Source organism: Mesoplodon bidens, assembly GCF_964165515.1.
Source record: "Mesoplodon bidens genome assembly, chromosome: 12".
In the NCBI taxonomy this organism is placed as follows: domain Eukaryota; kingdom Metazoa; phylum Chordata; class Mammalia; order Artiodactyla; family Ziphiidae; genus Mesoplodon; species Mesoplodon bidens.
This window is the reverse complement of record NC_138168.1, coordinates 10,684,441-10,700,343: the sequence shown is the minus strand read 5'-3', so window position 1 is coordinate 10,700,343 and position 15,903 is coordinate 10,684,441. Positions and strand designations below refer to the sequence as shown.

The 15,903-nt window shown below is 33.9% G+C and overlaps 1 long non-coding RNA gene across 1 annotated transcript in view; it reads left to right on the top strand.

Annotated features, from left to right (window-relative positions):
- The window catches only part of LOC308626096, a 166,448-nt gene that overhangs the window by 129,236 nt on the left and 21,309 nt on the right, over positions 1–15,903 (top strand). Inside the window, exon 2 of the long non-coding RNA XR_014017200.1 lies at positions 8,023–8,119. This is a non-coding gene — a long non-coding RNA (uncharacterized lncRNA). The remainder of the gene's footprint in view (positions 1–8,022; positions 8,120–15,903) is intronic.

Here is a 15,903-nt window from a genome sequence, read left to right as displayed (position 1 = left end):
CCTGCGCGTCTGGAACCTGTGATCCGCAATGGGAGAGGCCACAACAGTAAGAGGCCCACGTGAAAAAAAGACCCCAAAAAACAAAACTTATGATCACCTCAATAAGTGCAGAAAAAGCTTTTGACAAAATTCAACACGCATTTATGATAAAAACCTTCCAGAAATAGGCACAGAGGGAACTTACTCAATATAATAAAGGCCATATATGATGAACCCACATCCAGCATCATTCTCAATGGTGAAAAACTGTAACCAGTTCCACTAAGATCAGGAACAAGACAAGGTTGCCCACTCTCACCACTATTATTCAACATAGTTTTGGAAGTTTTAGCCACAGAGAACAGAGAAGAAAAAGAAATAAAAGGAATCCAAATCGGAAAAGAAGTAAAAGTGTCACTGTTTGCAGATGACATGGTACTATACATAGAGAATCCTAAGATGCCACTAGAAAATTACTAGAGGTAATCAATGAATTTGTTAAAGTATCAGGATACAAAACTAATGCACAGCAATCTGGTGCATTCCTATACACTAATGGTGAAAACTCTGAAAGAGAAATTAAGGAAACACTCCCATTTACCATAGCAACAAAAAGAATAAAGTACCTAGGAATAGACCTATCTAAGGAGACCAAAGACCTGTATGCAGTAAACTATAAGACACTGATGAAAGAAATTAAAGATGATACAAAGAGATGGAGAGATATACCATATTCCTGAATTAGAAGAATCAGCACTGTGAAAACGAGTATATTACCTAAAGCAATCTGCAGATTCAATGCAATCCCTATCAAACTACCAATGGCATTTTTCACAGAATTAGAACAAAAATTTTCACAAATTTATGGAAACACAAAAGACCCAGAATAGCCAAAGCAATCTTGAGAAAGAAAAGTGGAGCTGGAGGAATCTGGCTCCCTGACTTCGGACTATACTACAAAGCTACAGTAGTCAAGACACTATGGTACTGGCACAAAAACAGAAATATAGATCAATGGAAAAGGATAGAAAGCTCAGAGATAAACCTATGCACATATTGTCACCTTATCTTTGATAAAGGAGACAAGAATATACAATGGAGAAAAGACAGTCTCTTCAATAAATGGTGCTGGGAAAACTGGACAGCTACATGTAAAACAATGAAATTAGAACACTCCAGAACACCATACACAAAAATAAACTCAAATGGATTAAAGACCTAAATGTAAGAACAGACACTATAAAACTCTTAGAGGAAGACATAGGCAGAACACTCTATGACATAAATCACAGCAAGATCCTTTTTGACCCACCTCCTAAAGACATGAAGATAAAAACTAAAATAAACAATTGGGACCTAATGAAACTTAAAAGCTTTTGCACAGCAAAGGAAACCATAAACAAGATGAAAAGACAACCCTCAGAATGGGAGAGAATATTTCCAAATGAAGCAACTGACAAAGGATTAATCTCCAAAATGTACAAGCAGCTCATGCAGCTCAATATCAAAAAAAGAAACAACCCAATCCAAAATTGGGCAGGTCTAAACAGACATTTCTCCAAAGATATACAGATTGCCAACAAACACATGAAAGGATGCTCAACATCACTAATCATTAGAGAAATGCAAATCAAAACTACAATGAGGTATCACCTCACACCAGTTAGAATGGCCATCATCAAAATGTCTACAAACAGTAAATGCTGTAGAGGGTGTGGAGAAAAGGGAACCCTCTTGCACTGTTGGTGGGAATGTAGATTGATACAGCCACTATGGAGAATAGTACAGAGGTTCCTTAAAAAACTAAAAATAGAACTACCATATGACCCAGCAATCCCACTTTTGGGCATATACTCTGAGAAATCCATAATTCAAAGAGTCATGTGGGCTTCCCTGGTGGTGCAGTGGTTGAGAGTTCGCCTGCCAATGCAGGGGACACGGGTTCGTGTCCTGGTCCTGAAAGATCCCACATGCCGTGGAGCGGCTGGGCCCATGAGCCATGGCCACTGAGCCTGCACGTCTGGAGCCTGTGCTCCACAATGGGAGAGGCCACAACAATGAGAGGCCTGCGTACTGCAAAAAAAAAAAAAAAAAAAAAAAGAGTCATATATCACAATGTTCATTGCAGCACTATTTACAATAGACATGTCACGGAAACAACCTAAGTGTCCATCAACAGATGAATGGATAATGAAGATGTGGCACATATATACAATGGAATATTACTCAGCCATAAAAAGAAATGAAATTGAGTTATCTGTAAAGAGGTGGATGGACTTAGAGTCTGTCATACAGAATGAAGTAAGTCAGAAAGAGAAAAACAAATACCGTATGCTAACACATATATATGGAATCAAAACAAAACAAAACCAAAATGGCTCTGAAGAACCTAGAGGAGGACAGGAATGAAGACACATATGTAGTTTCTGGACTTGAGGACACAGGTTGGGGGAAGGGTAAGGTGGCACAAAGTGATAGAGTGGCATGGACATATATACACTACCAAATGTAGAATAGATAGCTAGCGGGAAGAAGCCACATGGCACAGGGAGCTCAGCTCAGTGCTTTGTAACCACCTAGAGGAGTGGGATAGGGAGGGTGGGAGGGAGACACAAGAGGGAGGAGATATAGGGATATATGTATATGTATAGCTTATTCACTTTGTTATACAGCAAAAACTAACACACCATTGTAAAGCAATTATATGCCAATAAACATGATTTTAAAAAAAGAACAAAGTGAGGAAAATAAAAGTCTCTGTGAAGGAAAAAGAAAAAGAATTTTAACCATCTTAAGATTTTGGCATATGGATTTAAGGAGTTTCGGTTTCCAAGAAGGAATTAACTTTGTTTTAGGTGTTCACATCTAGTACACAAATGATGTTATAATGTCACTTTACAGGTATGTATTCGCTGGCCTATGGCAAAGTTCTGTCAAAGTCTAGATTTCTTCACCTATTATTGAATAGTTTCTCCTCAATAATTCTCATTCATTTGGGCTCTTATTCCTGACTAGCTTGGGAAGCAATCTTTTATTATTATTTGTAATATTTCTAAGAACTATGGTCTCAGAAATTCTTGAATTTTAAATTTACATTCATGTGTTGTGTGAGCAGTAACCACACATATCTAGAGAAGTATAATGCCAGCATAAAATGTGTCTACTGACTGCTAACAAAACTAGTCTTGTCAGAGACTAGTGTTAGATTATCTGTGTGTCCTGGAACTCTTTTCTTGTTTTTTCTCACTAATTTATATAGACTTATTCATAACTTTCTCATGCAGAAAGCTAATATTTTATCTCTTCTAAAATTCCATCATATAGCTGTGCTGAGTTGCTGTTAAATTCCTTCAACTGCTTCCACAAAATGACTATAAAATGGTTTGAATTAATGTTGAATAATAGAAGAGGAAAAACATCAGTTACTGTGTGACTTTTGTCAAAGTTCAGCAAGTATGTTTAATGTATGCTTAGAAGCTGAGTTTATGCAAATAAATGTTTAGTTTATTCTTTCATACTCTCCTTTAGTCTAATTTCAATAAAAACTTCATTAGTTTTAATTTATATATTTTTCATTATTTTAATAATGAAACTTTTAACAGAGGTTCTCCAACTATAAACAACTTTATTTATCATATATCCAGTAAATACATTCTTCTCTTATTTTTTGATCTGTACATAACAGTTTTATATATAATATGCTAATATTCATATTGGGGAAATTGTAACTTGTTTTGAAAATCATATAGAAAATAAAACATTTTGTTTAAATGTGGCAGAGTTCTGGAAAATTAGAATTTTTTCTGAGCTTATGGGATTAAAAAGTCACTCATTGAATTGATAGTAATTTCCATTAATTTGGATATTAAATATTTAAAGTGCTAAGATTTTTTATCCTAATTCAAGCTAATGTTAAAGGACACAACAACTGCTAAGTTTAGCATAAGAAAAATATACATAAAAGTACAGGCCCGATTATTTAAGTAAGAAAATTATTGTATTTTCAGGGATAGGAAATTCCAGAGAAGCTAGTAATAATGGTTCATCAATTTTTCAGCTCCCCAGATTTGGTATTTAGACACTTTAAAAAATAGAATATTTTTAGAATAAACAGTCTTTTATTGTCATTAAACTTCTAGAGAGAAAAATTAAGGGGATGATATGGCAAAGATTGAGATATTAAAATTTTCACTTAATTCTGAAAGCCATTTTTTAGTGACATTATGGAAATCCATGAAATCTGTTTCCTCAGCTACCTACTGTGCTGGGATAGTGGCTGACACTAATTGATTGAGTGACATGAAAACTGAATTCTGTTCTCTATAGATCCACCTCCTTGTAAGCAAAAGAAATGACTTTAAATGTGTTCCATTTTATACATCAAAGTGGCACTTGTGCACCATCTGTGGGGCATGTGGTCTGAGATTTTACTGACAGTGGGAATAAACTTACAACGATTCAGCCACATCTCTTGCCAAGACCCCACTTATGACCAACAAGTTGGCCAGGGTTAGAGGCTGCTAGTTACAGACATAGATCACAGAAAACTGACTACCTTTCTTGGGTTTGGACATTTGCCCCCAGCCCAGTATTATAACCAATCAAAATCTTTATAAATATAGGACTTGTTCTGAATAGTAGAGCCTATAGTGAAACCCTCCAGCCATAGCCATTCAGGTATACCATGCCTGTGCCAGGCATAGTCTTTTTGGCATAACTTCTGAGAGTGGAAAGATACAACAGAGGAGGCCTCAGTGCTAAAATATTTTCAAGTCTCTGGAGCTATTCTGAGCATTAATAATGCCTGACAGCCTATCAACAACACAAATGCTTTTGGAAGGGTTTGACAACATTTAAAAAATTATTCCTATAAGAAAATCATGTGAGGGTAATGGATAATAAAATACATAAAGAACATACATGTATAAGCACACACATAAATGACATATGCTTGTACTAAGTATTCAGCTGAAAATAACAGCTAGGTATGGACATTATTTAACTTTCTACAACTCTATGCCAGAGTATTTCTCAGTCATTGATTTTATTAATCATTGTTAGTCAGTGTTTAAAGCAAATAAGAAAAATACAAATTTGGAAACTATTTCAGATAAGATTCAGATAGAATATTTATTTAAAATGATCTCTAAGTTATAATAAAAATAAATTTAAAAAATGAACTCATGGTCATAATATATAAACATACTGTCTCACATTAGCTTCTGTTCCATGGAGGTTGTATAAAATGTGCTTTACCTCCCACGTTCTATGTACTGCAGAAGTATAAGGAGTTCTCCACCTGCTCTGTTCACACAGTTAAGTCTCCTGGAAAATTACATATATGTCCAGGGAGGGAGGCTCAAGAAATCAAAAGTTTAGAGTCATAGAAAAAATATTTTTGCTTTTGAAAACATATTTACTACTTTTCTTGTCTGGGGAATCTTCCAAGTAGTTTGAAAAAGTATTCATTTATATTTTTCCTGGAGCATGTGAACAGTAAACCTCAAAAACAATTACCACATGGTTCATAGTTAGGAAAAAAACAGTTTTTCTTTGTGACTTGTATTAATTAATATTGAGTAATTTCAGATTTTAATTGTCTTCTTCACGTATTTGATTTCCTTTAGAGAGTTAGTTTACTCACCGTAGGGGTCAACTTCATTATAGTTAAACTTTTTAGTTTCGTAATATATAATTTGTTTTCTCAATGAATGAATTAACTCTATTACAGAAGAGTATTTTTTGTCAAAAATGTTTTATTAAAATATATGTTTATCTTAAACTTTTCTGCCATTTTATGATGGACTGTATTTGTTTGATGCTTTATGTACAATATAATCAATTAATAATCCGTTAATTTAAAAATTTATCATCAAACAATAAACAAAATCAAGCAGTGGTATCAAATAAAAAATACTCACCACTAATTGCCACTATTGAAATATAAACTCTTTTAGTTGTTTTTTTGTTTAGCTTTATGGTGGTTATCTCCATAACTTCAAATAAAAATTCATACATTTGTTTCTAAATTTATGTATTTTAATCAATATTTATAGATTCCTGTTAGAAAAGATGCAACATTTTGCTTGTTTACACTGATAACTCTTGCTGCATTTTATCACTGTTTTATTTGCAATTATTTTCAGTTCTTTATTTTAAAATGTTGTATTATTACTTTTAAACATTAACTAATATACATAAACCTCCAAATTTATGCACTCAACTTTCCTGACTCCAAAAAATGTAATAAGATGAAGTTTTTAGTGCTATCTTTAACTTTACTTTTCCCTCCCACCCTCCATTTTAAAAAATTGAAGTAGAGTTGAGTTACAATATTATATTAGTTTTTGGTGTACAACATAGTGAATCAATATTTTTATAGATTGTACACAACTTACAGTTATTATAAAATAATGGTGATATTTCCCTGTTCTGTACAATATATAGTTGTAGCTTATTTATTTTATACATAGTAGTATGTATCTCTTAATCCCTTATCCCTATTGTGTTCCTCATGCTTTCCCTCTCCCCACTAGTAACTACTAGTTTGTTTTCTATATCTGTAAGTCAGTTTCTGTTTTGTTATAGTACTTGTTTGTTTTATTTTTTAGATTCTGTATAAATGATGACATACACTATTTGGTTTTTCTGTCTTATTTCACTTAGCATAATACCTTCTAGGTCCACCCATGTTGCAAATATGTCAGAATTTCATTCTTTTTTATGTCTGAGTAACATTCCATTAATATATATATATATATATATATATATATATATATATGTAATCACTTTTTCTTTATCCATTCATGTTTTTTTAAACTTTTTACTTTATATTGGAGTATAGTTGATGAACAATGTTGTGTTAGTTTCAGGTGTACAGCAAAGTGATTCATTTATACATATACATGTATCTATTCTTTTTCAAATTCTTTTCCCATTTAGGTTGTTACATAATATTGAGCAGAGTTCACAGTGCGTGTGAATTCATGGTAGGTCCTTGTCGGTTATCCATTTTAAGATTTTTTATTTTTTGAGGTGGGCCATTTTTAAAGTCTTCATTGAATTTGCTACAGCATTGCCTCTCTTTTATGTTTTTTTGGGCACAAGGCATGTGGGATCCCAGCTCCCCAACCAGGGATCGAACCTGCACCCCTGCATTGGAAGGCAAAGTCCCAACCACCGGACCACCAGGGAAGTCCTGGTTACCCATTTTAAACATAGCAGTGTGTACATGTCAATCCTAAAATCCCTAACTATCCCTCCCCTCCACCCTTCCCCCCGGTAACCATAAGTTTGTTCTCCAAGTCTGTGAGTCTGTTTCTGTTGTATAAATAAGTTCATTTTTATAATTTTTTAACAGATTCTTCATATAAGTGATATCATATGATATTTGTCTTTCTCTGTCTGACTTACTTCACTTAGTATGACAGACTCTAGGTCCATCCATGTTGCTCCAAATGGCATTATTTCATTCTTTTTAATGGCTGAGTAATATCCCATTGTGTTTATGTATCACATCTTCTTTATCCATTCATTTGTCAATGGACATTTAGATTATTTCCATGTCTTGGGTATTGTAAACAGTGCTGCAATGAACATTGGGGTGCATGTATCCTTTTGGACCATGTTTTTTCCAGACATATGCCAGGAGTGGGATTGCAGGATCATATGATAGCTCTATTTTTAGTGTTTTAAGGAACCTCCAAACTGTTCTCCACAGTGGCTGCACCAATTTACATTCCCACCAACATTGTAGGAGAGTTCGTTTCTCTCCACAACCTCTCCAGCATTTATTGTTTGTAGATTTTTTGATGATGGCTATTCTGACAGGTGTGAGATGAAATCTCATTGTAATTTTGATTTGTATTTCTCCACTAATTAGTGATGTTGAATATCTTATCATGTACCTCTTCACCATCTGTATGTCTTCTTTGGAGAAATGTCTGTTTAAGTCTTCTGCCCATTGTTTGATTGGGTTGTTTATTTTTATCATATTAAGCTATATGAGCTGTTTGTAAATTTTAGAGATTAATCCCTTGTTAGTCTCATCATTTGCAAATATTTTCTCCCATTCTGTGGGTTGTCTTTTCATTTTGTTTATGTTCTCCTTTGCAGTTCAAAATGTTTTGAGTTTAATTAGGTCTCATTTGTTTGTTTTGTTTTTCTTTCCATTTTTCTTTCTTACTCTGGGAGACAAATCGAAAAAGATATTGCTGTGATTTATGTCAGAGAGTGTTCTGCCTATGTTTTCCTCTAAGAGTTTTATAAGTCTGATCATACATTTACATCTTTAATCCATTTTGAGTTTATTCTTGTGTATGGTGTTAAAGAGTGTTTTAATTTCATTTTTTTACATGTAGCTGTCCAGTCTTCCCAGAGACATTTATTGAAGAGACTGTCTTTCTTCCATTGCACATTCTTGCCTCCTTTGTTGTAGACTAGTTGCACAGAGGTGTGTGGGTTTATTTCTGGGCTTTCTATTCACTTCCATTGATCTATACTTCTATTTTTGAGCCACTACCATACTGTTTTGATGACTATAGCTTTGTTTTATAGTCTGAACTCAGGAAGCCTGATTCCTCTAGCTCCATTTTTTGTTTTTTTTTTCCCCTCAAGATTGCTCTGACTATTCAGGGTCTTTTGTGTTTCCATACAAATTGTACAATTTTTTGTTCTAATTCTGTGAGAAATGCCATTGGTAATTTGATAGGGATTGCATTGAATCTGTAGATCATTTTGGATAGTATAGCCATTTTCACAATATTGGTTCCTCCTATCCAAGAACATAGTATATCTCTCCATCCGTTTGTGTCATCTTTAATTTCTTTCATCAGTGTCTTATAGTTTTCTTCATACAGGTCTTTTGTCTCCCTAGGTAGGTTTATTCCTAGGTATTTTATTCTTTTTGTTGCAGTGGTAAATGGGAGTGTTTCCTTAATTTCTCTTTCAGATTTTTCATTAGTGTATAGGAATGCAAGAGATTTCTGTGCATTAATTTTGTATCCTGCTACTTTACCAAATTCATTGATTAGCTCTAGCAGTTTTCTGGTGGCATCTTAGGATTCTCTATGTATAGTGTCTTGTTATCTGCAAACAGTGACAGTTTTACTTCTTCTTTTCCAATTTGGATTCCTTTTATTTCATTTTCTTCTCTGACTGCTGTGGCTAAAACTTCCAAAACTATGTTGAATAATAGTGGTGAGAGTGGGCATCCTTGTCTTTTTCCTGATTTCCTGGTCTTTTGTTTGCTGGCAGTTTTTAAACTACAAATTCAGTTCCACTATGAATGAACAGTTTGTTCAGACTGTCTATTTCTTCCTTATTCATTCTTGGAAGTTTATATGTTTCTAAAAATTTGTCCATTTCTTCTAGATTGTTCAATTTTTTTGGCATATAACTGTTCATATATTCTCTTGTGATTTTTTTGTATCTCTGTGATTTTGTTTGTTATTTATCCTCTTTCATTTCTTATTTTGTTTGTTTGGATCTTCTTTCTTTTTGTCTTAATGAGACTTGCTAATGGCTTATCAATTTTGTTTATCTTTTCAAGAAACCAGCTATTGGTTATATTGATGTTTTCTGTTGTTTTTTTGGTCTCCATTTTATCTATTTCTTTTCTGATGTTTATTATTGCCTTTCTTCTGCTAACTTTGGGGTTTGCCTGTTCTTTTTTTCTAACTCATTTGGATGGTAGTTAGGGTTTTTATTTGAGATTTTTCTTGTTTCTTGAGCCCTATCACTTAATTTCTAGTAAGTTACTTCCTATGATTAAAGTTAGAGTATTTATATTTTTCCTTTTTATATTTAGTCAATATGTTTTATCTGTAGACTGATTCTATAAATTGATAATAATAAGTGATTTTAATTAATTTTGATATTATCATTTATTTATAATATCAGTCACTGAGAATACAAATAGTATGACTTGATATTAGAAATGAAGAGTAAAATATTCTGCTCTTGGCCATCATAGGATAAATAGTTTGGACCAACATTCCCACTTTAAACAACTAGATAAGGTGGACAAAAATTTTTTTTCGAGGAATTAAAAAAGTACCAAAGCAGTAAGGAATTGCAGGGCCAATATCCGGGAGAGGAGAGAACCATAGAAATATGAGCCCAGAATTGGAGGCTGTTTTTATCCAGAGAAATCTTGTGATTCTGAAAGTGGTGGTGGAGATTATAAAAAGATGAACAAGTCTTACAACAGATTTCTTAGGCTGAAGGGGCAAAAATGGGAGTCAGAACCTGAGGAGAATAAGCAGTATGAGGAAAAAAACCTAAACAAACTTTGGGTTGGGTTCCAATAGCTACCCTTTAGGAGTAAGAGTAATCCATCAAAATATCATCTCTCAAGGATTTTATGTTTAATTTCAGATTATCTTGGTACATAATTTTATTAAGATACTCTAAAATTCCTACTTTTCCTAGTCTACCTTCTTGCCAAAAATAAAAGTAAATTCTGTCAGACATACTTGACATAATTCAGAGTCTAAAATTATCTCTATAAAATTTCAAATACAATGTCTGACATTCCATAAAAAAGTAACTAGACAAATGAAAAAAACAAAGAATAGCCCAAGCCAAAGAGAAACAATACAAGTTGAATGTGACCCAGAGGGAATTCAGATAATTATGTGTTATCAGAGACAGATTTTAACATAATTATGATTTATATATTCAAGGAATTCAAAACATGCTTGAGAATTTGTCAGAAAAGTGGAAACAAACAAAAAATACCTGATGAAAATGGAATAGTAAGAAGAAAGAAAACAAAACCTCAATGGATGAATTACCTGCAAATTAGAGAAGAGAATACAGGGCCTGGAAGATGGGTCCAAAGGAAATACTCAGATTCAAGGTCAGAAAGACTGAAAAACAAAGAGAACAGTGTGAGGTATGATTTAAATATCTAACACAGGCATAATCTGAATAGCAGACATAGTGGAGAGAATGGGATAGAATCAATATTCAATGACATGGTGATTGAGAATTTTCCAAATTTGTCACGTGATATCAACTAGATATATTATAGCAAAATGATTAAAACCAAAGGGGAAAAAATTAAAAGGAGAGAAGACATAAAATGTTAAAAGCACTGACTTAAAGATACACAGCTGACTTTTTTTTTTTTTTTTTTTTTTGCGGTACACGGACCTCTAACTGTTGTGGCCTCTCCCATTGTGGAGCACAGGCTCTGGACATGCAGGCGTAGCAGCCATGGCTCACGGGCCCAGCCACTCCACGGCATGTGGGATCTTCCCAGACCGGGGCACGAACCCTTGTCCCCTGCATCGGCAGGCGTACTCTCAACCACTGCGTCACCAGGGAAGCCCCAGCTGACTTCTTAATTGAAATTATGGAAGGAAGAAATCACTAGATTTAAAATTCTTTAAAGTCTGAATGCCTGGAGCCAGGTGGGGAGAAAGGGAATTCCCCACTAGCAATAATTTTAGTTCAGTCATGAGACCAAGACACCCACTTGTATCTAGGCTATGGATCTAGATAGTAGAGGGAAAAAAAATAGCTGCCAACCTAGAAGTCCATATCCAGCAAAAAAATGTCTTCAAAGTGAAAGCTAAATAAGTAAGTTTCTATATAAAATAAAAAGGAGAGAATTTTGTCACTGTGAGAACTTTACTAAAGGGTCTTAAAATTGCTATCTGCCACCTGGCAGATGTGAAATATTTGTAACTGAAAGTGCATGATAAAACGTGTTCACAGCTATATAAAAAAGTTCTGGGGCTTCCCTGGTGATGCAGTGGTTAGGAATCCACCTGCCAATGCAGGGGACACAGGTTCAAGCCCTGTTCTGGGAAGATCCCACATGCCACGGAACAACTAAGACCATGCACCACAACTATTGAGCCTGTGCCCTAGAGTCTGTGAGCCACAACTACTGAAGCCCACATGCCTAGAGCCCAGTTCCACAACAAGAGAAGCCATCGCAGCGAGAAGCCCATGCACCACAATGAAGAGTAGCCCCGCTTGCTGCAACTAGAGGAAGCCCACGTGCAGCAACGAAGACCCAACACAGCCAAAAATAAATAAATAAATAAATAAATAATTTTTAAAAAAAGTTCTGTTTATGTTTTGATATTTTTCCAAAAGCCCTATTCAGAATGGGTGTCAGCATCTTGGAAGAAAACTGTAACACAACATTGGAACACTTTTATATAATACGCTTCTTCACTAATGTTCTTGATAATGCAGAGGACAAATTAAGTGGAAAAACATGGATATTGATGACTCAGTTAAAAATGATTCTCCTGGGCTAGGAAATATATGAGTCTGGAGAATCTTATGGTGACAGTAAATAAAGAAGTACTGAAAAAAAAAAAAAGCCACAATGATAAGGATGTGTTAAAGAAACACTGGAGCCAACTGAAGAGCTCCCAATGGTCAAAACTGGAACAATTTGAGTGACAAAGTAAGAATAGAATTGGATTATAACCCAAAGTATAAAATAAGTATCTGTCAGTACATACTGACATTAAATAAATGATTAGATAAATTAAAAAATGGGGAAGAGAAGACAAATATCCCTGCAGTAGAATTTCAAATAACTTACATAGATACCCTGCCCTCAAGGAGGTGGAGCATAAATTAATTATGGGCTGGTCATAGTAACTTTCTTCCAAAGCATATAGTACGGAACTTTACCGTGGAGAAACGTGACAAACATGACTTCAGCTAGGTGTTCAAGGTCAACATCAACCATGATGATGTCGCCTTGATAATATATACCCTTGATATATTGTGGTATTCTAAAGAACATATGGCCCCAGTCTAATCATGAGAGAAACAAGACAAATCCTAATAGAGGGCATTCTACAAAATACCTGACCAGTACTTCCCCAAATTGTTAATGTCATTAAAAACAAGGAAAATTTGAGGGTTTGCCACATTTAAGAGGAGACTAAGGAGAAATGACAACTAAATGTAATGTTATGTAATGGATGATATTCTGGAACATAAAGAGGACATTAGGTAAAAACTAAAGAAATTTGAGTAATTGTTAAATTTAGTTAAAATAATTAGTTAAATTAGTTAATAATTTATCACTATTAGTTCATTCATGGCAATAAATATATCATGCAAATACAAAATGTTAATAATAGGGGAAACTGGGTATGGGGTATATTGAAACTCTGTACTACCTCTGTAACTTCTCAGTAAATCTTAAACTATTATAAAACAGTTTATTTCTAAAAAGTGATTCAGAAGTGTTTGACTTTGATGTTTTAAAAACAATTTAACACATTTTATTTATATATGTTGTATATTTAATATACATTATATAATAAAACTCATGTTTAATAGACTCTTTAAAGCATATCCAGTAAAGACAATAATGTAATGGACCCAAGTATATCTATTATCTAGCTTCCAAAGTTACCAATTTCCTGCAATTTTTGTTTTTTCTTTCCCTGCTCCTATTTTTTTTGGGGGGGGGGCAATAGAGTATTCAAAATCAAATGCCAGATATCACATCATTCTTAAATTCTTCACTGTGTATCTCTAACATATAAGGAATTCAAAAAACACATAACCATCATAGTATTATTTCACTCACTAGGAGTAATAATAATTCTTTAATAAAAGTTAATACCCTGTCCATATTCAGTTTTTCCTGCTTACCTGAAAAATTAATCTGTACAGTTGGTTTGTTAGAATTAGGTTTCAAACAAGATCTACATGTTGTATTTGGTTAATATGTTTCAACTTTCTTTTAATCTATAATAGTTCACTCTTTATGCTATTTTTGCTGTTGTTAAATAAACAGGTATGTTTTTGTAATAGAATTTCTCACATTTTGGATTTGGCTGACTATTTCTTCATGATGTCTTTTGACATGTTTTAAAATAGCTCTTTCATTAAGCATAAAATAAAATTCTAATTTATGAAGAATATTGTGTTATAATTTAATCAATGACATTCTGTTTTCTTACTTAGTGATGTATTTTAAAAAATGGTGTATCTTACTATGACTCTTAGATCTAATGAAATACAGTAAAAGTCAATTAATTTATCTGTCTCAGTTTCCTCTCTGTACGCATAGAGGATTAGATAATGATTCTCTGGGGATCTTTTTCATTCTAAAAGTCTATGAATTTGCATACATGATGAAAAGATACTATAAACACTAAGCTAGTAGACACAGATCTAAGCAACCTCTTTTCCCACCTTGAAGTATATAGAATTTCTTTGCATGTCCTTGAAACAAATCGACTGTCATGATGTTAGAGAGTAAGAGATTTCACTAAAGATTTTGTAGGCAATGGAGTGTGTAGTCTCAAAGACCATAAAGTAAGCTTTAAAAGAGCCATTAGAAATTCTTGTTCTACTCCTCTCCAACTTCTTTTTCTGCCTTTGGTTCCTTTCTTCATGAAAACTCATCTTGCAGTTTCTCTAGCTCACTTTATCTTTTTCCACTTCCCGGAATTCTTCCCTGATATTTCTATACCTTTACATTTTTTCTTAAGCAGATAAGTTTGTCTGTCTTTGTTGTGTTTGCATCCTCATATCCACCACACTGATCATCACACAATCTACCTCTTAGAAGCAAGGTGTGGAGGAGGTAGGGAAGTGAGAGGTTTTCTTCATAATAACAAATAATATTTCACACATACACTTATACTAAATTCATGCTCTTATGAAGCACCTACCACATATATGCCAGGAATTAGACTAAATGGTAATAATGACTAAAAATAACTGCTTCCTTTCCCTTGTGAATGTATGGTCAAATTATTTACACGCATTTAGTAAGATGTCAAGCTTATGTACAGAATAAAAGTCAGTGTGAAATACTTTAAAAAAAGAAAACCAGTATTCACACTGTAATCCACTTTTGCAAATCCACTGAACATTTGCATATTCCCTTAGCGTTTCTGGGTGACAGCAAGCTGTTGTGAAGCCAGGACTCCCCCTGCCAGGATTCCATCCGGAGTTACACGCTGGCTCTCTGTCTCAGTCTGCACTTAGAGCCAGGACGAGAAAACTTTGCCACAGGAAATGAGATAATGCATCCACAAACTCTTCTCAGGAAAAAACATTACCCGAAGGTGTATATTTATGCCCCAGACATTTTAACAGATAAATAGCAATTACACTTGGTTTTTCTTCTTCTTTAGTGTTACTGACTCACAATCATAATTAAGACTGTTAAGTATACCTCTATGAAACAAAAGAAAAGTTACTAGTTTTCTAAGCAAAACATTCCAAAATGGCATATTTTCCATAAAAAAGACAGTAAGGTGGTGTAGAGTGAGGGGGAGAGTGCTATAGAATTAGAAGACCTAGATGGACTTTGGTCTTGATTTTCCATTTAAAAAATGTGACCTTGAGCAAGTCTGTTAGCCTCACTTTACTCATTAAATGGTAAGAGGGGATCTAGTTTGTAGGAATTTTGAGAGGATTAAATTAGATAATACGAACGAAAAGACTACTGAAATAAGAAAGCACATGCAGAAACTTTGTCAGTCTACTGGAATGGACTGGTATTTTCAACTTTAATGGCCCCGTCTTAAGGTTAATACACAAAAAACAAATACAAAACACTTAAAATGTAAAGAGGTAGTGACATCACTGGCTGAATTGAATCAGAAGTTTCAATTCAAATTGTTCAACCTGTGTATACATGGGAGAATTTCCATTCCAATGGGAACATTCCACTAGCCAAGCAAAAGCTTTAGACATAATTTCCTGTGTATCTTGAAATGGATGTTGTGGTTTGTTCTTAATGATTGGAGGAAGTTCCAGTTCTTGCTGGAATGATCTCATTTAAACATAAAGCAGGATATGAGAAAGAACAATTAACTTGTTGTTCTGATTGATGTTGTATATTTTACACACAGCTGGAGAGATCTGTGAATGTAGTAATGAACAGTTTCTTGCATTAGATTATTTTTTCCTTTTATG